The 24,088-nt window shown below is 33.5% G+C and overlaps 1 pseudogene; it reads left to right on the plus strand.

Annotated features, from left to right (window-relative positions):
- LOC149551259 (mitochondrial arginine transporter BAC1-like) overlaps positions 1–17,080 on the plus strand; it is a 124,389-nt pseudogene extending 107,309 nt beyond the window's left edge.
- The last annotated feature ends 7,008 nt before the right edge of the window (positions 17,081–24,088 follow it).

Raw genomic sequence — 24,088 nt, forward strand, 5'->3', positions numbered from 1 at the left:
TAAGAAGAGACCTAAGATCTAAAAGGCAAATCAATGAAATCTTGGAAAATGATCTAAATGTTGAAAAACAAGTCAATGAAAGGATGATGAAATCTCAAGCAGACATGAATCAATTGAATCAGCAAAAATGAGAAAAAAATTTATAAGAAAAAAGGTAAAGTCTTGGATACAAGGAAGAAGGTGAATATTCTGAACAAGGTACCCAATGGAATCAAAGACCCACTTGTAATCATTGTGGCAAGATAGGTCATACATCTAAGAAATGTTGGAGTAATGGTAAAGGTAAATTCAATGGAAAATGTTTCAATTGCAATCAGCATGGTCACAAAGCCAATGAATGCAAGGAGAAACCAAAGTTTGAAGGCGAATGTCACAAATGCAAGAAACAAGGACACAAGGCATTTGAATGTAGATCAAAATCATTCAATCCAGCAGAACAAATTGTCAAAGCAATATTTGGTTGGGATTACAATACTTGGTGCAGATGTCACTATTGTGGAGAATATGGACACATAGGAACAAACTGTAGAAGGCATCACCTAAGGAAGAAAGATACAACCATAAGATGCTATACTTGTACTAAACTTGGTCATATAGCCAAGAATTGCATGAATATAGGAAAGGTTGAAGATGAAAAGAAAACTAGAGCTGATAATATTCAAAAGCAAATGAAACAACAGTGGATTCCTAAGTCTACCGAGCAAGAAAATTCAAATGATGGAAATGTCACTCTAGAAGTGGGTGACTCCACCATTCCTAATTAGACTTATCAAGAAGGATAAGGGACTGCATCTTCAAGCCATATCCTAAGCAGTTCCAGAAAGAAGGAGTGGAAATAATAAATCAGTATTGCAGATACAAGTCATTATTCACAGTGTTGCATCTACCGAGTAAGGTTGGTTTTCAGACTTTACCGAGCTTGGTCGAGAAAATAAGAAAGGTTTTTGTGTGTTCACTGAGTTGCAAGGTTTATCGAGTAAGTCGGTGACTATTTGTAAAACCCTAATTCTCAGCTACCTTCGTACCCGAGCATTAATGACAAAATTTTGATCAAAAAGGTAGAATTTGATCTCATTTTTCACCGCAAATTCAGAGTTCACAGAGAAAATATATTTTCAAGTACATCCAAGCGAGTTCAAGTGATTTGAAGTGATTTTCCAGCGAAGAATTTGTGTTACGAAATCGTTCTCTCACCGAGCAGCAATGGAATCTGCAAGCACCAGTGGCAGCAAGGCGAAGAAAGGTTCTGAAATGCTTGTGAAGGGAGTCGAATGGAAGGTGCCCAATTTCAAAATCATTCCTACCATTGCTGAATCACTCGACCTGCATGGAGCTCAATCGCAAATCCCTCCAAAGGTACTTCTTATCAATGATATTCGTACTCATTTCAAGTGTACTATGCAAGAAATAGGGACACTAGATATGGATAGTACCCTAGCCAAGTTATGCGTGGATGGAACCCTAAAACTTGAGTTTAAACATTTGGAAACCAAAGGTTTAACCCATATTCTGCATCTGCTAAGGAGTTTCCAAGTGAAATGGGTAAGGTAAATCTTAAGCCGTGTGCATAATGGACAATTGTGGTTAGAGCAACCCATTCTCATAACGAAGAAGATGATCCACAAGATCATGGGTTTACCAATGTTGACCAAAGCCAAAACCACCAAAACCCTAGGTCGAGATGAACTTCAGAAATTAACCCAAGCTGTATGGGATGGCAGAGGTTTAAAGCTTAACAATGTTTCAGATATAGAACTAAAATTTGGTATTTGTGTTATTGCATACAAACTGTATAGTTCTAGCAGGCTGAATAGTGTACCCTGTGAGGCTGTAGATTTGGCATATAATATTGTGAAGAAAAACATGGAGTTTGACCTAGCTGATGTGCTATTAAAACAATTGAATAAAAACATGGATAGCATAAGGACTGCAAAGACAAACCCCTGTAAATTTGGTTCTTTGCTAGTTTGTTTATTTTTCTATGTACAAAAATTCTTTCCATCTAAAGGTGCAGGTGTATGGAGGAAAGATACTCCAATTTTGTATCAAATAAACGAGTTCATAGCAGAAATGGGTATCAATTTTGACAAGGTAATGGATAATTATTTTGAAGATTTCAAGGAAAGGATGAACAACAGGTTCAAGATACCTCCAAAACTTGTTGAAGATTATAAGGATGATGTATGTTTCATGGTTGACTGTGACAGAGTCTACATCCAGGTAGTCAAACCCCGAGTGGCATGGGTAAAACCATTGCCCTATGAGCTAAATATTGATGATGCCAGAGATATCATTGAGGCACTGGTAAATGAACCAGTGGATCCCAAGTTGCCTGCATTTGGAACCTATGAAGAGGCAAAGGTTAGAATAGAGCTTGAAATCAAACTTCCTCAAGCAATCTCTAAAGGAAAGAGAAAGATAGAAAAGTTGAAAACTGATACTAGACCTCTTATGCTTACTGAGGGCAACGGTGAGGATGAAGAAAAGGAAGAAGAAGAAGAGGAGCCAAAAAAGGAAGTAGAGCCAGCAAAGAAAAAGGGTAGGGTAATCATTACCAAACCTCAGGCGGTGTTCACAAGGAGAACCAGGAGAGGCAAGAAATAAGTTGTGTTCAGCAAACCTCCTCTAACATTTGAAGAAAGGATGAAACAACTAAGGATTGGTGCAAGAATCAGCAATTTCAAGGCATTGAAATATGAAACCAGAACTCCTACTGAGCAAAAAGAAATTGAAGATATGGTAATGGAGAAGTTGGGAACCTGGAAATTCTCCCCAGACCAATTTGTTTCCCAAATTCCTGCTGAACTATTTGATAAAATAAAGGTGAGATGGGAGAACACTGAGCAAACAGTTAAAGACATTTTTGAGCAAAGATTAAGAGAACTGGTCCCTAGCCTAACAAATGCAGAAATCAAAAGGGCATTGAAGGATCATGAAGGCAGAATGAATATGAGATTTAATACATGTCTCATATTGCTAAAAAGCATTGAGCCAGTTGTTAAAAATGCAACTGATGTCTGGAGTGATGCATATAAACTGCATAAGACAACTGAGGAACCCATAGAGATCAAGGATGATGATGACAATGGTGATGATGAAGAGGATATGGATGGTGGCAACCCCATTTCCATGGAAGTAACTGATGAAGACCTTGAACAGGTAATGAAAAAGAAGGAAGAAGAAGAAAAGGAGGAAGAAAATGTTAAGGAAGAGGATGATGCAGTCAAAATTGCAGCAGCTGTCATTGCCTCCCTTCCTCACTCTCCACCAAAGACTGTAAAATCTACTATGGAGATAGGATCTTCAAGAAAGATTGTGAGCACAACAGAGACATCCATTGCTCAATTTCCTCTAGTCTCCTCTCAGCTCCAGGTTTCTGCAATGCAAGTGCCAAGCACTTCATCTACCGAGCTGACAGTCACTTCTTCAGTTACTGAGCTTCAAAGCACATCATCAACCATCAAGTCATCCACTGTAGCAATTACTTCACCGAGTATATCTCTTCCACTTGCAGCTTGTACAGTAAGTCTTCCAAGTTTCTTATCAATTTTGTCTTCCTCAGCCATATTGGCCCCAATTTTTGCTCCAGTCAGTTCTCCAATTGTAAATATACTAGTATGTACATCATTTTTTAGTAGTACATCATTTTTGGGAAGTATATCAAGTTTTGATATAGCCAGCACTTCTCTTAGTTTACCTTTAGTTGGTCTCATTCTAGTCTTGACTACTAGTCCTACATCATCAACCATTGTATCTACTTCAAAAGGAAAAGAGGTAAGTACTGCAGATAAACCAAAGACACCATTGAAACTGCTACTTACAGGCAAAGTATTAGATGGTGATATAGATTTGGATGAAGAAATTGTCATTCCAAAGATAAATCTAGAAACTGCTACAGTTAATGAACTAAGATTGGCTAGTCAACGTCTAGAGCAAAAAGCACAACAAATGCAGCTAAGGAATGAAAGGGACAGAGAATTCAACATAATTGAGAGTGCTAAAAACATAATAATTGAGGCTATAAGTGTTGATGTGGATTCATCTCAACACATTTTGTTGCAGCTAGAAGAAGCGGTGAATAAATTTAATGAGGATATCTCAGGACAAGAAAAGTTAATGGAGAAAGCAGAAAGGAAATTTGAAAATAAGGTGCTTGAGCACATTGCTCAGCACTTAGCAATAAAACAGGTTGAATTAACCTCAATTTTTTCTAACATTGAAAATTCTTTTAATAACGTAGCCTCACTTTTTGCAAAACTTTTTGATGTTACTGAGTATACAAAGGAAATAAGAGAAAAGTTAAATAAGATAGATAAGGATCTGAAGATAAGTGCCCAATTGTTGAAGCTTGACCCTAGCTCAAGCTCATCTGATCACCTCAGGATCAAATTTTTGGCAGAGAAGCAGGCAGAGCTACTCAAAGAGGAAGGAAGGATAAGGTCTAAACTGCTGGAAATCCAGAAGATGATCCTTCCCATCATGAACACAATGCAGAAACACATTGCATATTCAAAAACATTGATCCATGACAATAACTTCTCTGTTGCAGACCATGTGATTGAACTTTCTGCAGAAGTTCAAGTAGCTCTCTCCACATGTAAAATCCTACAAGACAATTGGGATAAAACTTTGCAACTAATTCTTCAGGTACATTCTGAATTTATCACATTTTGGTGTCTCCATGTAAATACATTCTTTATTCTTTGGCATTATTGTCAAAAAGGGGGAGAAACTAATATATAGAGGAGATTCAGACACAAAAGGGGAGAAGGTAATAAAGTAATAAAGAAATAATGATAGTGGTGATAATATGAATAAAGACATATAACTCATGTAAAAACCTTGTGTATAATGTATGGGGGAGTTATATGTAAGGTAGCCCATGTATATTCAGCACAGCAAAATCAAGTCAGTTTTGTCAGATCTTGTATATAAATTTTGGCTCATAAGTGTTTTTGTCACTAATGCCAAAGGGGGAGATTGTTGGAATAATGATACATTTGTCATTAGTTACAACACTTATTTGATTCTGAATGCTTACTGAGTTCATCACTCAGTTTATAGTTCATACCGAGCATTTGTTGGTTACCAAGTATGTTCAGTAGTGTTTACTGAGTCAGGAAGGTAAACGAAGGATTTAGTATTTACTGAGTCAGGAAGGTAAACGAAGGATTTAGTATTTACCGAGTCAGGAAGGTAAATAAAGGATTTAGTATTTATCGAGTCAGGAAGGTAAACGAAGGATTTAGTGTTTACCGAGTCAGGAAGGTAAATGAAGGTTTCAGTGATTACCAAGACAGAAAGGTAAAAGAAGTATTCAGTGCTTACCAAGTGAATCATCGGAGTTAGTTTCTACCGAGTGACACAATGTTTATCGAGTCACCAGTGGTTACCAAGTTCCAAGCTACTCAGAATGATTAGTATGGACTGTACCCCTGCTCTTACGGAGTACATGATGATGCAGTGTATTGCAGTGGATGCCGAGTGTCAGAAGGTCACCGAGTGAGTTTGAGGAACCTGAGTTTTCTACTATCTGGCCAACTCAGTAATGTTTTGTCCACTTGTGTTCAGCCGACCTTATTGCTGTAAATATTGGAATGGTATATATGTAATGTATTGTGCCATTTGCAATAGAGTGAAGTAAGAATGTAATTGAGCGAATTGAAAGAGAATCAGCAGTAGAGTATTCAGCAAGGTTATCAAGGAGCAGCAAAGATATATCCATCACATCAAGTGATCAGTACATAAGATCTAATCAGCAAACCAGTTGCAAGCAGATCCACTGCTTCATCTTAATAGGTGAATATGTTTGTAAATCCTTTAACAGGGTAGACTTAAAAGTCTTTTGTAAATCTCCTAACAGAGTGCATACTTCATTGTATGTTTGTAAATCCTCTAACAAGGTGGATCTAGCAGTCCTACTTGCTCCTAACAGGGCAGATCACCAGAAGTGATCATTGTAAGCCTTAATCGATCAACTTTATACTGTAGTATTGAAGTTTTGTGGGCATCATCCCCACCCCAGTTTTACTTTCAAATTGAAAGGTTTTTGGGTCACCAAATCAATGTGTTAATCTTTTCATGCGTACAATAAAGAAGATGAATGAATGGTGAATTTGTTATTATGCAGAATTGGTTTAAATTTTTTAAAGTTTACTGATTCACCCCTCCCCTCTCAGTAACCTTGTTAGTCCTGAATATTTCCAACAATGATGACAACAAAGCAAGGGCCAGGCTCCCCAACACAAAGACCCAAGACAACAAAACCCAGAGAAGAATTACAGACAAATAGCTACCCAAGATTTTTTAGTAGCTCAACCACTTCCAATGCAATCTTGTTCATATTCTCTGCCACTTTCTTCAGCTCTTTAACCTTAGAGGCCACAAAAGACTATTTCCTTTTATAGCTGGCTCTAATCCTTCTACTTGGTCCAATAGGATTCTTTGTTGCATGACCGGCAATGTCATCAGTGAGCTAGATAATGGCTCTATCCTCATCAGAATTCTCCAATTTACCAAGAAGGATCTTGCCATGCTCATTAGAAGCCTTAAGAAGTTTATAACATTGATTAGCAATGCTCATTAGGGCAGAGTCCAAACTAAAAAACCTTGTACTTGATTGTTGAATATGTTAAAGAAGAAACAAATGCCAGTTAATTTACAGACTGGAACTGACCTGAATTGCTTGATGTATTTTTTAAATGTTGAGATGCATATACTAATGAATTTGTGGTTGCTACAGGCCAAGCCACAGCTGACAGATAGGTCAAAGCTTCCAACTATTGTGGATCCTGTGATTAAAGAATTACTGAACTTGAAACATCTTCAGCAAGTAAGTTGCATGCCAAATATTTCTTTTGAAGGGAATTGACATTATTTTTAAAAATACATTCAATTTATACAATTTTACTCATGTTTTGGTGGATAAAAACTTAATGTTCTTCCACATTTCTTGCCCATTTTATTGCATATCTGAAATAAGACATAATCTTGCCATTTTCCAATAGCTAAATGTCTTTAACTGTGATTGGAATTTCGCATAAAATGTACTTTTAAGGTTAGATTTCCAACTAGATCTAGTTGATCTCCATTTGAAAATTAGAGGTGCTAATCCTTTCACCGAAGAGAAAATTTATAGTGCACTACATATCATCACACTTACCCAAAAAAGTTGAGCCAAACTCTAAAAGTCCCATTGAATCTATAGAAGGAAGAGAAGAAATTGATTATCTAGATTGAAAGTCATTGTCCACTTCATAATCTTAGCAAGAAGAACATCATAAGTGCTTGTGAACCAAGTATTTATGATGAAGCAAGAAGGAAAGAAAAATGAAAAAATGTGTTGAGTCGAGACATAGACATTGGAAAGAAAGCCATTGATTATAAAAAGTATTAAGATCAAGTTTAAAAATAATTTTTTAATTGACAAGCACAAAGCAAGATAAGTAGCTAAAGAGCAACAAATTGAAGATTGATGAATCTTTGCTCTAGTTGCAAAGATAATTATGATTAGAATGTTGATAAAGCTTGTTTCCAATCATAGTTCGAATATCCACCAAATAGATATGAAGTACATTCCTAAATGAAGATCTGAAAACCAAATTCTGTTAGAAAAGAAAAGGAACACATGGTATGTCACTTGAAAAGACACTATATGATTTGAAACGAACTCCACAACATTAGTATTCAAAACCAAATAAGTACTTTCCCCAAAGGAAATTGATTTTTTTAAAACCCAATTTATACATCAAGAAGTCTAATTGCATGTTATTGTTCCTTCAAAATTTTGGTCGTAGGGCATTAGTCATAGCGCTAGAGGTTGATTTTCTAATTATTGTAAATAACTTATATGTGAGGTGAACAAAGATATGAAGATCAATTTGGAGACCATGGGGAACTACCCACAACCTCAAGCCAACTCATCTACCTATGCAGGCTCAACACAACAAACTATTATGCATATGTAATTGACTATTACTATCTGACGTTGCAGGCTGCTACTTTTACTAAGGGACTCAAGTACCTTGTGAGAATGGTGGACTTTGGTAGAAGGTTGTGCCACGGAAAATAATGGATAATTTAAACCTCAATAATCTGTTTAATAATTGTTTTGAGAAAAATTCATGATGATATGTTTGGTTAGGATACCAAACCACGTCAAGAACTAAGGAATCGATACATATTTTTATTGAACTAAAATTATAAAGAAGGAAGTTGAGAAAAAATAGGGACTAAATGGGATTGAAGAGAAATGGAATTGTCTTATAGTAGGAAAATTAATGTAGGATGTTTAGCCAAGATTCTGGGATATAAAATATATTGTAGTTCAAGACACATATCAATGATAGTAGGAGTCATATAAACTACATATAAGATAGTTATAAACAAAGGAAAATTTTGATGTGTGCAAGATGATAAGGAAACAACTACTTGAAAATGTGAGGATAATTAAACATGAAAAGATCTAGCCATTTAGATTTGGATAACTGATTATGTATATATACTTTCATATCTTACATAAATTCCCTAATATGTCAAATTCATCTTGGGTGTCTGATAAATGCACTATGGAACTTATCACTGATCAGTACATGTAGAATAAGGCTATAATTATAGAAGGTAACTTTAGAATGATTAAAGTTTTTTAGATTAATATGAAATAAAGACATAGAATTCCAAGGGCAATTATAGAGAAGTATGTAGAGAACATTTTCTTTATTATGGAAATAGATCGATTATACCTACATGAAAGTAGTTGACCCATGGAATATCTATAGTATGGTGAGAGAACAATTATATAGTTGTACTAGGAAAAGGAAAGTGGAAAACATGGTAGAAAAGATAGCCATAGAAGGAGATGCAAGAAAAGAAGAGGGGAAAGAAGTTAAGAAAATAGCACAGTATAACTATTATGTGGTAGATTGAGTTGTTGCATTTCTAGGTGTGAAAATAGGAACATCTCAATGGAATCTCTAAGCTTATTACCTCGGTGATCCAAAACCCCCAATCCTCTTAGGCCACTCAAACTTGTAGGCAAGGTCCTTGTCAAGAAATTTGACCTTTGCTAAGGTTTTTTGAGAATTTTGTTTTTATTTTGAGCTATGATTATTCAATGTTATTGTCAACAAATTTTTTTTCATTATAATGTTAAAAGAAATCTACTCAAATCTATATGGATTCTTTCGTGGTTTTAGATTCTCTCATTTATTTACTTTGAGCTATGATTGTGCAATTCTGTTATTAACAAAAAAATTTTAATCATAATGCCTGAGGAAAATCTACTTAAATCTATAGTTCTTTCCTAGTTTTAGATTCTCTCTTTTATTTACTTTGAACTATGATTGTTTAATGCTATCATCAACCCAATAAAAACATTTTCATCATAATGTTCACTTTGGTAGAACAACAACTTGTAGCCCAATTTTTCAATGCAGGGGCAATTTAGGTGTACATTGCAAGCAGTTCAATGAGTTGGGGATTGTCTTTGTTAGCTCATTTGGTTGTTGTCATGGGTATACAGTATTATGATGGACAGGAAAATGCTCACACAAACTATCCTATAACTAATCTTCTCCAAATGATGGGGTGTGCCAGTAGACCTCTGCTTGATAATGCTAGAAAGTGTGTAATTTTATGCCATGCACCTCATAAATAATATTATAAAAAAATCTTATATGAGCCATTTCCCATGGAGGGTCATCTAGATCACTTTCTCCATGATCATATCAATGCTGAAGTTGTCATGGGTACTATTGAAAGTAAGAAGGATGTTGTAGACTATCTTACTTGGACATTCTTCTATCAAAGACTCACACAGAATCTGAATTACTATAATCTTCAAGGTGTCAGCCATAGGCATTTGTCAAACCACCTTTTTGAGCTTATAGAGAGTATGTTGAGTGATTTGGAATCAAGCAAATGTGTCTCCATAGAAGATGATATGTATCTTTCTCCTTTGAACCTGAGGATGATAGGATCTTACTACTATATTAGCTATACCACCATTGAACTCTTCAGCTCATCCTTATTTGCAAAGACAAAGCTAAAAGAGCTTCTTGAAATTCTTGCTTCTACCTTAGAGTATTCATAGCTTCCCATACGGCCAGCTGAAGAAGAAACAATAAGAAAATTGATAAATCATCAAAAGTTTTCTATTGACAAACCAAAATATATCGATCCACATGTAAAGGCAAATGCATTTTTGTAAGCTCACTTTTCAAGGCATGTCATAGCTGGCAACCTAACACTAGATCAGCAAGCTTCTTTCTGCTAACTAGCTTCTTCAAGCTATGGTGGATGTTATTTCTGGTAATGGTTGGTTCAATCTAGCTCTTGCAGCAATGGAATTGAGCCAAATGGTTACACAAGGTCTTTAGGACCGTGATTTTGTCCTGTTACAGCTTCTACATTTCACCAAGGAACTTGCTAAGAAGTGCCATGAAAATCCAGGGAAAAACATTGAAACTATTTTTGATTTAGTTGAGATGGAGGATGATTAAAGGCGTGAATTGTTACAAATGACAGATTCACAATTGTTAGACATTGCTCATTTTTGTAATCACTTCCCAAACATTGATTTGGCATATGACATAGTTGATAGTGATGATGTGAGGGCTGGAGAGAATGTAATAGTGCAGGTCGCTCTAGAAAGAGATCTTGAAGGTAGACATGAGTTGGGTCCAGTTGATGCACCAAGGTATCCCAAAGCAAAGGAAGAAGTATGGTGGCTAGTAATTGGGGATTTAAAAAGCAATCAACTACTAGCCATTAAGAGGGTATTGCTCCAAAGGAAGACTAAAGTCAAGCTTGGGATTACTGCACCTTTAGAGCTTGGAGAGAAGACATATACACTATATTTCATGTGTGATTGATAGCTTGGGTGTGATCAAGAGTACACTTTCATAGTCAATGTGAATGAAGCAAAAGATGAAGAAATGCAAAGGAATGAATGTTGTTTACTGAGTACCACAGTTGTATAAATTTTGCATGGAGTTGATATGGTCAATATATGATGATGGAGAAAGATTGTGTGGCAAACCCTGTAACTCAAATATACGGGCTCACAGAATAAGTTTCATCTAGTAACTTGAATGCTTTTACCATGGGTTTCAGTGATACATGATTTCAGTTAAATTTTTTTTAATAAATAGCTCTTGCCATTGGCTTCACCAATCTATGATTTCAATACAACAAATCATTACTAACGCTAATATTAAGATCAATTACGGCATGCTTGCATTTAATGCAACCCATTGATTGGGAATCAAGACTTTAGCAAACTAGCTAAGTGTACTTGTGGTTACTTTGTTGAGCTTGTAATAACTTAAATAGTTAATATTGTTTTCACAGCATAGAAGTATCTGGAACCCCCCCTCAATGACCAAATTTTTCTCATGTTCTTCTTTGTGAAAATACTTGAACCTAGAAAGGACCTTGTCCAAATTTACTAAGTCCCTTATAAAAGGATAGACATTGAAAATTGAAAGAAAACCTTTAAATTCTATTAGAAAATTCTCCTGATAATCATCATATGGGACAGATGGAATGAAAGAAACTCAGTAATGGAATGAAAGAATATCAGTAATATCAAGACAATTTGATATTTAATTAGTTATTTTAATTAATTTCTTAGGCAAAATATATGAGGAACAAAGACATTGCATTAGTGTAGACTATAGTAAATGACTTGGACACTTAGATATCGGGAAATTTGTACTTTTTTTAAATTGAAACATTTAAGTCCCATTGAATTCTCAAGCATTACTGGAAGAAGTAAAGTAGAAAAAGATTAAGATATTTGAAGCTTGATAAGTAGGAGATATTTTACACAAGAAGTAAAATTGTGATCTTACTATTAGGATTCAGTTGTGTGTTTTTGAGGCAAACACGCATATTATGATTTAGCAGGCAGGTTTATATTAGAATTACAGTTTATAAAATATCTCAATATCATATGTTTGTACTCCAAAGTTGAGTCCCAAACATCTTTGTTGGTATTTGTGCTTTTGAAGTTTTCTTTTGTGTACATTTTGCACTGTATTAGATGGCTTTCTAAATAAAAATTGGTTCCCATATTTAACTTTATTCTCACCTGAGAACTCACTAGTGTTATTCCAAGGAGTTTCGGGTAGGAATTGTAACAAATCAAGCATGTGTTGGATCAATTTTATCAATTTCTATGGAGTTTTATATTGATCTGAATTATAACGTTCATGAGAATCCAAAATGTTTGTAGTTTTTTTAACTGAATTTTTGTAAAATGTGCTCCAAAAAAGTACTTTCGAGGATGAAAGTGATGATGATATAGATCTAGATGAACAATTTGGTACTTCAAGTGCTACACCAAAAGTGTCAGAAGAAAATGTCAATGATGATGAGATTGTTGAATTAGACATTGAACATGACAATGAAGGAGTTGTTGAACCAGACAATGACCCCCCACAAAAAGTAAGGCTTGGATTGATAATATTTTCTATTGAAAACTAAAATATGTATGTCATAGTACATTTTGAGTCAGAGTTAGTTTTGCTTTTGGAGCTTCTACATGATTGATGTTGTTAACATCAACTCCTTAATTAACATATGTAGTTACTGATAGATGGGAAATCCCTCTATTGAAGTAATTGAAGAGCAATGAGATTCTACCCAAGCAGCCAAGGGCAAAGAAATGGAGGCAATGTCAAATGGTATAAACTCTTTGCTAATAGAATCCGTAGAGTGGTTGTCATATATTATTTCTGGAAGGGTATCACATAGATTTCCTTTTGCATTTGTTCTAATCTCAGAGTTTCTCAGGTGATTTGGAAGAAGCTATAAACCATCTTAGAGATAATTGGTGATTGTGTCACTTCTTATAGGATCGTTGATTGCCAAGGAGGTCTCCCCAACACAAAATCGTCAACTAGCTTTGCACTTGGCCCTAACTGCAACATTCTTTGTTGGGATTTTTCAAGCAAGCATGGGCATTTTTAGGTTGATTATTTACATGTCTAATAATGTAATAATGTCACTATGCAAGCCTCTCAATGTCTGTCCTTCATAGTATTCTTCTTTTATAGAGAAGATACATGTGACTGTACATAATTGAGTGGGAGGCTTGCACTAAAAACTAGTGTAATTCAATGGTTTTAACAAGTCCCATATTTCTATTTTTAGTTATGTAATTCTGCTTATTTGGGATGGCATGAGAAAGTCATACTGATTTATATAACTATTTAAAGTTCATGGACAACACTAGAATCTTTTTTAGTGGAGCCAAACAACTGGTTTTGGTCACTAATAGTATGTGTCACATCATTTATGATTCTACTATAGGTTGGGATTCATTATAGACTTTCTATTGCATGCAACTATCATGGGTTTCATGGATGAAGCAACCACTGTTGTTTCTCTCCAACAGCTAAAAGGCATTCTTGGTCTTCAACATTTTACTACAGAGACAAACATAGTGTCTTCCATGAGATCAGTATGCAGACAAACTCACAAGGTATGTTTATATGCAATGAATCAGCAACCTTGTGATTTGAATACATCTGGAGTAAAGAATTCATTCTTGAATAAAGTATATTGCCAACTTATTGTTATTGTCTTCTTGTAATTGTATCGATGTGTAGTGGAGGTGGGAGACCATCATGCTTGGAATATGCTTTCTCTCTTTTCTACTCACCACTCATCAAATTGTTAGTATTATAACATAACTTCATGATTCTCTTTCATTTTTCTATCCATATAATACCTAACCTTCATAAAAACGAGAAGAAATGGCATGGAATGACTTATGTCTGATATGGTGTTGATCTATTTTTTCATTCTTGTGGGTTGATTTGACAGAGTAAGAAAAATCCTAAGCTCTTTTGGATTCAGCAACTACTCCTCTCACATCTGTAATTCTTAGTAGCATGCTGGTGTTCGCTACACATGCTGATAAACATGGGTTTGAGATTGTATGAGTTTCTATCACCAACTATTCTATACTGTATTGTATTCATTTATGCACAATGTGTTCAATTCACTCACGTCTAAGTATGGTAGAATGAATCACTTATCAAATCACTTATTATTATGATTTGTACATGTTCAATATCACTACCTAAAAGATACTAGTTATTTAGCGAGTTTGAAACACGATGGGTATGGAACAATTTGTTCGATATTATGTCTAATTTTTGTTCTAAACATGATTTTCTAGTCCTAAAATGCATGTTTCTTTTGCTAATGTTTTTGTGGGTGGCTTGAAACAGGTTGGTCACTTAAAAAGTGTTTTGAACCCATTGACTGCTTAATTCTTTGTTTTCGAGGCCAAATATTTAAAGACCCTTGTGAAGGCAAGACTGATAACTGGCATCATCACACTCACTGTAAGAGCTAATCCCTTGAATTATGTGCATTGGCTGGTAATTTATTACCTCTGGCTGATTTAAATGAGTCCCATGTAGGAAGGAATAATAGTTGGCAGAACTTTTGCACTGTTCAAGAACTACAATATTGATGGAAATAAAGAGATGATTGCCATTAGTATGATGAACATTATAGGTTCATGCACATCTTGCTACATCACAACTGGTAATTACTGCAATGCATTTAATCTGTTGAGTTTAAAAACATTATATGACTACTCTGAGTCTTTATTGCATTCACAGCATGAAATTTATTACTGGTCCTAAGTTTTCATAGCAATCACACCATGGATTTTGTATTGATTCTAAGACTTTATATTATTCAAACCATGGATTCTAATTTAATTCTAGGTTTTTATGGCATTCAAAACATGAATTGTAGAAGAATTTATATGGTCTGAAGGGATGTTGCCCCACACTTCTCGTCACCACCCTTGTAGTCAAATGTTGTTCTTGGACTCCTGGGATATTATTATTGGGTAAAGCTTAAACGGTCTTGAATTTGTTTGTTTGCTTTTTCTATTTGGGGTTTTGGGTTTCTAAAATATCTCAACAATGAAAAAGAATGTGCTAACCAACTCTCTAGTAGGCTCCTCTCAATTAGGTACTTCACGTGGGTTGCTAGACTGCAAGGTGCTTCCTTTATTCAACAAGTGGTGAGTGCTTAACCTTGAGAACCTTGTGGTCTCATTGTTCTTGTCTTCACGCTTCTCAATATTGTGATCAAGTGCCAAAATCTCTAATGTAGGGCTAATGCTTAACTAGTGGATGAGGAAAAAAAGGTGATCAATTGAGGATGTGGATAAAGATAGACATTATGAAATTGATGCATCAATTGTAAGAATTATGAAGAGTAGAAAAGTTTTAGCACACCAACAACTTGTTATTTTAGCACACCAACAACTTGTTATGGAGTGCGTTGAGCAACTTGGATAGATGTTCAAGGTGAATTGCCTGATTGGATGCTAGATACTTTTGTTTGCATCACTAGTACTTTAGATTTGCTTTCTACTTTCCCACAATGAATGGGTTTATACCTATGTGAATTTGTAAAAAGTGGTCTTTTCTTTTTTCAATAGATTGTCCTTTATCCATAAGAAAATGATATACCTAGATAAGTAGGCATATTGATTTATCTTCATAGGCATATTCATAGGCATATTGGTGACTGTTTGATGTACTTTTTCCTCTTTGTAGTGTGTAGTTTATGTCTGCGGTCCTGATGCGATCATATTTGGCATGGTGGTTCTTTGGAAAGGGAGGAGATCCTAGTAGTGGCAAGCCCAAACTTCAGATTTTTGTTCCTTCTATGGCTTTTGGTGGAGCATTAATAAGTTTTGTACTATGCCCAGCAGATTTGATAAAGGTAACAAGAACTAGACTTTGTATCTATTTTATGTATATAAATTGAACTCTAGACTCCATACCATTGACTATTTGTTGTTTTGCAATGTAGATTGCAAGTTTAGGAGAATGACAACAGGCAACTGAAAAAGCATCAGTAGATATATGTTGGGCCTCTAGATTGTGCACTGCAAACTCTTAAAAATGAAAGGGTAAGGTGTTAAATTGTTGTTACTATTTGGTATGTAGTTGTAGACATGCAATATAAATGCTTCACGTGGTATCCTTCATTATACAAGATATTGTTTGATTGTTTCATTGGTGCATAATTTTCTAGGTACAAGGTTTGTTTCATGGTGGCCTAACTACATTTTTTAGGGAGTCTATTGGAAACACAGTTTTCTTCAGTACTTATGAACTGAATCGTTATCATATGCTTTCACTTATTAGTACACATGATAAGGTGAATCCCCAAATGAATTCCCAGTCTTCTCAATTTTTCAACTATTCTTCTAAAGTTTTTATAGAAGCAGGAGTTGGAGTTGTCTTTGGTGGGCTTGCAGGAATTGAGGTATGTAACCTTAATGTTGGAATTTCAATTTAAGTATTTAAACTTAGTTTTTGCAGATCAAATGTGTGCAAAAAAACTTGTAATTTGCTTTGCAATTTTGGCTAGTTGTTTTGCCTCTCGATGTTGCAAAAACCCATATTCAAACAAGTCCAAATATTAATGCCAACAGAAATCCTATACACACAATCAGGATGGTAGGACATAAAATTTCATTTTTACATGGACTCTACTCTAGAAAAAATGTTTTTAAATTAATTTTTAATAAAGATTTTGACTAGGCTTTTACAAAGCTGTTGGATTCTTATGACAACAATTAGGATATCTATTAGGATTGATGGTTGGATTATTGAATTGGGTTAATTCATTTATTTGCATGTTTTCTTGTGTTCTGGATTAAAAAATTATCATTCACGATACTAACACCAATTGTTTGCATGCTTATTTTATAGTGGGTATATAGAATGTTCTAATTAAAAGATTAAAATTTAAATATTCAAATACCATAGGACTTAGCTTCTATCTTTTTGTCTAGGATCTATTGTACTAAGTAGTTTTAGATAACCAATAGATGAATTTAAAAGCAATAAGTGCTCATATTAATGAACATGAAACCATTTCCCAATTCTATGTTTGGCAGATTTATAGAGCACTCAATTTTAGAGGATTATATGTTGGCTTGGGACCTACATTGGTGAGAGCTTTCCCTGCTAATGCTATAGCTATCGTCACTTGGGAACTTACAACAAATTTACTAGGGTTGAAACGGTAGTAAGAGCATTACCTTCAGAGATGAATGGGTTTATACCTGTGTGAATTTGTAAAAAGTGTTCTTTTCTTTTTTCAGTAGATTTTCCTTTATCCCTAAAAAAATGATATACCTAGATAAGTAGGCATATTGACATACCTAGGAACTAGCATTATGTCATGGGACTCAGCCAACAATATATTTGTACCAAGTATAGTGCACTGTAATGGTATTGTTCATACAATGTTGATATTTACTCAAGAGGACTATTTTTATTTAGTTTTATTCGCCAAGTTTCCTTTTCAGTTTGATTTTGTGCTAGTGACACTTCAGACTCAAATGACTACAAATGCTTCATGCAGTGTCTAGTCTCAAGCCCTAATCACTAGGCAAGCTCCTAGCTCTTATTACAATTTTCTTATTGGAATGTCAAATCTAGCTTGCATGTGATTCTACTGACCCAAAGGATCCTTAACCACAAACAATATAGTCTCCTCTACCCAAGATAATACAACTTTATTTGGATTTAAACAAGAAAATTGCAGCAACATTATTATTGAGGATTTGTGTCTACTCAAAAACTTCTTATCTAAGAAAGCCTTCCTGAGGGTTATGAGCTTGTCTATTTCTCCTTTACGTCAAAGGTTCAATGCGAGCATGTTGCTAAGAGCCTGCCCAAGGTTACAAACACAAAGTGAATTGGTTTTTTATTGCCTCTTTTATTAGAGTAGATTTACCTGTGGGGTGTAGAGCACATGGAGAGCTTGCCTAGTTATTTAGAGTTTTGTTTCTCATCCTTTTCATGAATATCATATCAAAGAAAATACAAAGAGCTCGCACAAGTTTGTATGATTCTCTTTCTAATTTTGTCAGATAGAAAACTATTATGGCTTGAGACTATATTCAACATAATGTACAACCTCAACAAGAGTTGGAATCCCAGTTTTATACATATGTGGCATTGGTTATAGTAACAAGAATGTCACTACATCATCTGGATATATTCAACAAATCAATATGCATATCTTGCAATATTGGCTTGCCATTAGACGACATTTCATGGAGGCAATCAATAAAATAGTTCAAACGCCTTACCTATGATTCCACATTTTTCATGCATGTCTACCAGGGTAGTTGCAACTTAAACAAATATATTCTCTCAATATATCTATTTTGTGCATATCCAGCAACCATGGCTTTTGATGACCACATTATGTTCAGGCATCCTATCAAATAGTTCACATGACTTATCTATGTTTCCATTTTGCAAGCATGTCTCCCAAGGCAAATGCTACTACTTCATCTACACCGTCTGACAAAATCCTTTATGCTTTGATGGATGCCTATTGCTTATCCCAAAGCTCTCATTCAACAATTATGAGATGATCAATCAAGAGGAGATAGTTGAGAGATTAGAGTGACACAATTTTTAGATGATCATATGAAATGAAATGTGTGTGCAAGTAGAAAGAAACTAGAAAGACATTGTGTACAGTTGAAGGCATGAAATGGATGGTTTTGGAGCATTTAGCACAAACACTCAGCATTCAGTACATATCATCATTCAAGATCAAATGGGTGTGTGGGATTATATGCATAGTGAATAATAAAGGAGGGAACTAAACCCTCCCTAAGGCTCACACTTGTTGAGGTCCACTTTAGCAAGGGCCCTTCTTGTGAATTTTTTTTCTAAAACCTTTTTAATGAGATAATGTGTTATGAGCTCTTCATCAATGGGATGGAACATGAATCTAGGAAGCAGTTGTGCATCACCCATATCATGACTGTAACTAAAGTTAAGAGCCTCTATTATTGAATTCTCTTCCCTATTACCCATAGTCATTTCCTTTTCTATGGTAAATAGGGAAGAGAATTCAATAATAGAGGCTCTTAACTTTAGATATAGTCATGATATGGGTGATGCGCAATTGCCTCCTGGATTCACATTCCATCCCACTAATGAAGAGCTCATAACACATTATCTCATTAGAAAGGTTTTAGACAACAATTTCACAAGAAGGGCAATTGTTGAAGTGGACCTCAACAAGTGTGGGCCTAAAAAAAAATTTGACCAAGCATTGGTTGAAATTTTGACCAATGCTTGGCAATTTTCTACCAATCATTGGTCAAAATTTTGACCAATGCTAGCTATTTTTGACCAATCATTGGTTGAAATTTTGACCAATACTTGGTAGTTTTCTACCAAGCATTGGTCAAAATTTTGACCAATGCTTGTCTATTTTTGACCAAGCATTGGTCAAAATTTGAACCAATACTTGGTAGTTTTCGACTGAGCATTGGTCAAAATTTCAACCAATGCTTGGTAGAACTTGTGCCAACATGTGTCAAAATTTCATGTATTGGTCAAAATTTTGACCAACCAGTAGGTTGGTTGAAATTTTGACCAAAAAATTATTGACCAATGGGTTGGTCAAACTTGGTCGAGATTTGGTTGAAAATTGGGTCAAAATTTTGACCAATAATGGTCAAAAAATGACCTCAAATGTACTAGTGGGAAGAAGGGACAAGAATGTGTAGTTGATGTTCATTCAAGTTGTTTAATTTTTATTTTGTTTGGAAGTGTTGGGTGCAATGAGGTATTTAATTAGGCATCTCACCAAAAGTTATGAAAAAGGTGGATGGGTAGAGTTCCCAAGAACTGTTGAGAAGTAGCCTCATGAACAAATCAAGGATAACATTAGAGTAACTTGTGGAATGCTCAAGTTTTTGGTAGTAATATGATTTCCAAGTAAAGTCATTGAATCACTCCAATTTTCTATCATATATACATTGATAATTTGGAGGAGTAGATAAATAGAGAAATAGAAAGGAATGTTGTGTATGAAATTTTACCAAAAATACACCATGATCTCCATTTTTGTGTGAGCCTTAGTTTAGTACTCGCTATCTACTTCTAGTATATTTTTTCTTGGAACATACTAATTACTTTATATTTTTGGTGGAAGATTAATTTATCTAAAGTGGGGAATTACTCTATCAGTCCCTTGAACTATACTTGATGACTAATTTGTGTTTGTGATGGAAGATTAATATCTTTGAAGGAGGTACATTACTTTGTTAGTCTTTTGAACTATAGTTGAAGAGCTAGATAGACTCATTGATGCAATTATGATTATAATTACACTAATCTTATCTTTGGTTCTTTTGGGCATTGCTAGGACCCATGCTAATTAGGATATAGTATGGGCTTCTATTTGAATTGTAGTAATATTGTGGAAAATATTGTTGCACTTACAAAAATATATACCCAAAGCATACTACATGTGATTTTTTGTTTTCTTCAAAAATGGTCCAAATATGAAGCATACTTATAAATTTACAATTAGCATTACATTCCAAATCAAAGAAAAATATCCCCATAAAACAATTACTAGTAAGAGTACACTTAAGTTGCTTTGCATGGTTATACAAAAATGTAAATAATTTATGCATTTTGGTCTAAAAATTAGGATTATATAATAGTTTGAAGTCATCAAGTAGATTATAGAATTTATCAAATCCAAAATAAGCTTGATAGCATAACAATTATATAGAGAAATTGAAAACTATAGTCTCTTACCTTAATCATAGGGACTAATAATATTTTCTTTGATTTTATGATAAAAATCTAATAGAACATAGCTAAATCAAACTAGATGCATTAATAGTTTTAGAAAATTAATTTTCTAATTAAAAAAACAAAGGAATGAATCTACCACCTTAAAATGAGTTGAATTCAAACATTATCTATATAAAGGATATTCCTATATATGATTGAGATCACATATAAGTTTGAGGGTCTAGTTTTCTTGGTGATGGACACATCCTTTCAAGACATGTTATAAAATTCTACCACTAAAAAATAAATAAGGGAACTATGGTTATGATTTCTAGAATAAGTTAATTATAATTAACTGATGAGGGGTTCTCCCCTTAATACCATAAACACATATAAAAAACAAAGGAATAACAACAATTTACAAGAAAAAAAATGTGCTTCTTATTATTGCCACAATGCGGAATTATAGAATTCACAATTACAATATGCTAACCTGTATGGGTGCCTTCACTGCAGTAATTTGCAAGACAAAGTTGTGAACTATCACTTAGAGTTGTCCTAGACAATGTTTGAGCATTTCTCAAATAGGCAATTTTATGTCGCCTAGGAAGGTTCTAAACACTCAAACTTAATACCTAAGGCCGAGAGACTCTAAAAATACATATGGAGTTAGCCAAATACATTTTTTATGATTATTTTTGGATTTTTTGGTCAGCCCAACTTGGGAAAGCCATAACTCTCAAATTGTTGCTCTGATTAGCTATTATAACCACTTTTCATAAACCTTAGCTTCTAATCTATAGGCTTGAATTTGTACAAGCTCTCATCTATCGAGTTTTCAAACCTCATCTAGGCACTTTTAGGCCTCCAAAGTGAGCCTAAAGCTTATATACCAAGATTGCAAACCAAAATTCTGCAATAAATCCATGAATACACATGATATAGCATTGAGCCTCAACTAGTAGGCTAATATATCCAAGATTGACATCCACCTCTAAACTTAGGACATTCTGAGCTCATATGATTGACTTACTAAGTAGCAAGCCTACACAAACAACTCTACATTAAGATAACCCTTATTCAAACAACTGAAATGAAATATTTTTCATTGATGCAAGATTTCTCTTACACCAAGGATGCTCCTAGATCATGAACACAAGTCTTTTTGTGTCTTCTTATTTATTGAAAGTTTCTACTAGCTTCAAATTATGATTGAAACAAATTGTTTATGCTTATGTATGATAGATAATTATTTTAGACATTTCATTTTCTACATATTGCAATAGTTAAAATAAAAAAATGATCAAATCAACAATAAGAATCAAATATTTTTTATTTTTTATATTTTATATTCGTTCTCTTGTATTACAAGGATTGAAGAGATATTTTCTCATATTATTTATTAATTAGAGAAAGAAGTTATATTAATATATTAGTATTTATTCTAAAAATGAATAAAAATCTTGATGTAAATCTACTTTATAATATTATATTCTAATATTTTTAGGAAAATTGTTTTTTTTGTAATATGTGTTGTTTTTAATACAAAATTCTGATGTGTAATATATTTTTAGTTTAATAATGTTTGACCAAAATATTATGTTATTTCAATTGTATTGTTTGCTTAATTTTTCTTGATGTGTAAATGAGATCAAAGGTATAAGCATGGTCATTCTTAATGAATATAAGAAATATGAACTTAAAATGAACGAGACTCATATTTTCTTAAATCTTCACATTAAATAAAGAAAAATAATTACTATCCCATCTTTCAATGAATAAAAAATTATAGATATAAAAAGAAATGAGACTCATATTTTCTTAGATCTTCATATTAACTAAAGAGGGATAATTATTTATCTACCTTTCAATCAAGTTTGTAATACTAATAGATTAGATTTTAAGATATTCTCTTAAAAACAACAATAAAAAATACATCCAATTGATTCATATCTATATAAAATTAGAATGCTTTTAATAAAATAGAATTCTTATGTACATAACAATCTAACTAAAACAACCACTCTTCTGTAATACCAATATCTACCATAGACAAATAATAACACAAACTCTTAAACAATTCCAAACTATTTATTTTAAGATGATCAACCCTATTTGCAAGGATATAACTATATGTAGAGTGTAAACACATGCACTGTAAAAAAATAAAGACCTGGGAACTTCCAGAAAAAAGGGGTGGAGTATGATGTTATTGAAAGTTCATATAGAGAGGTTCCATGTTTGACTTGCATCCATTTATGAGAAAAAAAATAAATGTGTGTAATAAATACAAACCAATTTTTATTTGTGAAGAATTACTATTTTTTAAAGTAAAAGTTAAGGTTACTTATATTAATATGAACAAGTATGAGCATATGAGGATTTAATTTGAATTGAAAATTTGAGCAATTTATCAAATATTTTTCTTGTAAAACATTTTTTAAAAATCTAATAAATTCAAATGTATACTATATAAAGAAATCAAGTTTCCAATTTTAAATACTATATCACTATTTTTAAGGTATCATAGTATCTCTATTTTATGGTTGCTTGTGTTTATGGATTAAATTATGTGAGTAATTTTTTACATGAATTACAGTATGTAATTCATCATTAAGATGAAGGAGAGCACAAAGAGCATGAAAGATGTGTTTTCTTTGTACTTTCTTTATTTATCTTAATGATAGATCAGAAGTTTGATCACAAATATTAATGCAAAAACTTACACAATCTAGTTTAGAAACACAAACAACTATTTTTTATAAATTATGAAAATGTCATGACATTTATCTCCATTTCAATTTGTTAGCTACATTCATGTAATATAATATAATTTTAAAATTATTATAAATAATTAATATATCATAAAAATCACATTAAATTTTTTATAATTTTTGAAAAAAAGGACTACCCAATGTCTAATAGTAAAATTGTATAGTTTATACACATGTAGATGAGTCAATCTGTATCACTTAATAGCTAAGCTATTCATATAGATCTCATACGATATTGTTCATACAAAGTTTCAAGTTTATGTTAACTGGAGACATTCAAATTTCAAAACACCTACCTTCACATCAATTTTGACAAAAGGCAAGTATGTGTCCATCCACTAGTGTCTTACTACTGCCTTGGCATTCATATCACTTTGTTTAAGGCCAATATTTATTATTAAATTGAAAGGTCTTGTGGAATGTGTTTTTTACCAATAGAAAAAATATGATTATGGTTTTGAGTAAGCCTTAACACTAGTATGAAGAAAAACTAAGAAATTTCAATGAAAGAATTTGATTATTTTATTAGTTAATAAACTAGTATGTTGGAGATAATTTGTATCTTTTAAAAAATGATGGTTAATCTACAATTTTTATTCTATGGAAAAGTATCATGTGTTTGTATTCTTTTATGCTATTAGAGTTAGGTGGGAAATAGAAACAATTTGAATATTTTATGGTACTTTCACTTTATTCAAA

This window comes from Cupressus sempervirens, chromosome 6 (assembly GCF_028749045.1).
Source record: "Cupressus sempervirens isolate cs-2001-9-10 chromosome 6, ASM2874904v1, whole genome shotgun sequence".
Lineage (NCBI taxonomy): Eukaryota > Viridiplantae > Streptophyta > Pinopsida > Cupressales > Cupressaceae > Cupressus > Cupressus sempervirens.